The following is a 434-nucleotide window of genomic DNA, read 5'->3' on the forward strand; positions in this document are numbered from 1 at the left end:
GACGGGGTTTCACCATGTTGACCAGGATGGTCTCGATCTCTTGACCTCGTGATCCACCCGCCTTGGCCTCCCAAAGTGCTGGGATTACAGGCCTGAGCCACTGCGTCCGGCCAAATGCAGTCTAATTTTTAAAGGAAAATGTATATTATTTTAGTAATTATTTCTTAAAATGTTGACGTTAATAGTTAAACCCTGTTAAGTGTTCTTTTAGTTGTATTGACTGCCACTAGATGTATCCTAATTGGTGGGATTACATAAAAGGATGACAATAGCTATGAATATTATATATTATATAATATATATTATAATATTTAATGATACCTAATTTCTTATGGAACTATGAGGTAATTAAATACTCTGTTCCTTGTTTAATTGGGAATTTCCAGGTACAGACTAGAAAACTCGCTAGACAAATTCTAAAAGAGCTGTTACCA

At 35.5% G+C, this 434-nt stretch overlaps 1 non-coding gene across 1 annotated transcript; it reads right to left on the reverse strand.

The window, feature by feature from the left end:
- Positions 1-373: 373 nt before the first annotated feature.
- Positions 374-434, reverse strand: LOC118154327 (U7 small nuclear RNA). Its single transcript, XR_004744196.1, has one exon. It is a non-coding gene; the product is annotated as a U7 small nuclear RNA (small nuclear RNA).

Source organism: Callithrix jacchus, chromosome 5 (genome assembly GCF_049354715.1).
Source record: "Callithrix jacchus isolate 240 chromosome 5, calJac240_pri, whole genome shotgun sequence".
NCBI classification, from domain to species: domain Eukaryota; kingdom Metazoa; phylum Chordata; class Mammalia; order Primates; family Cebidae; genus Callithrix; species Callithrix jacchus.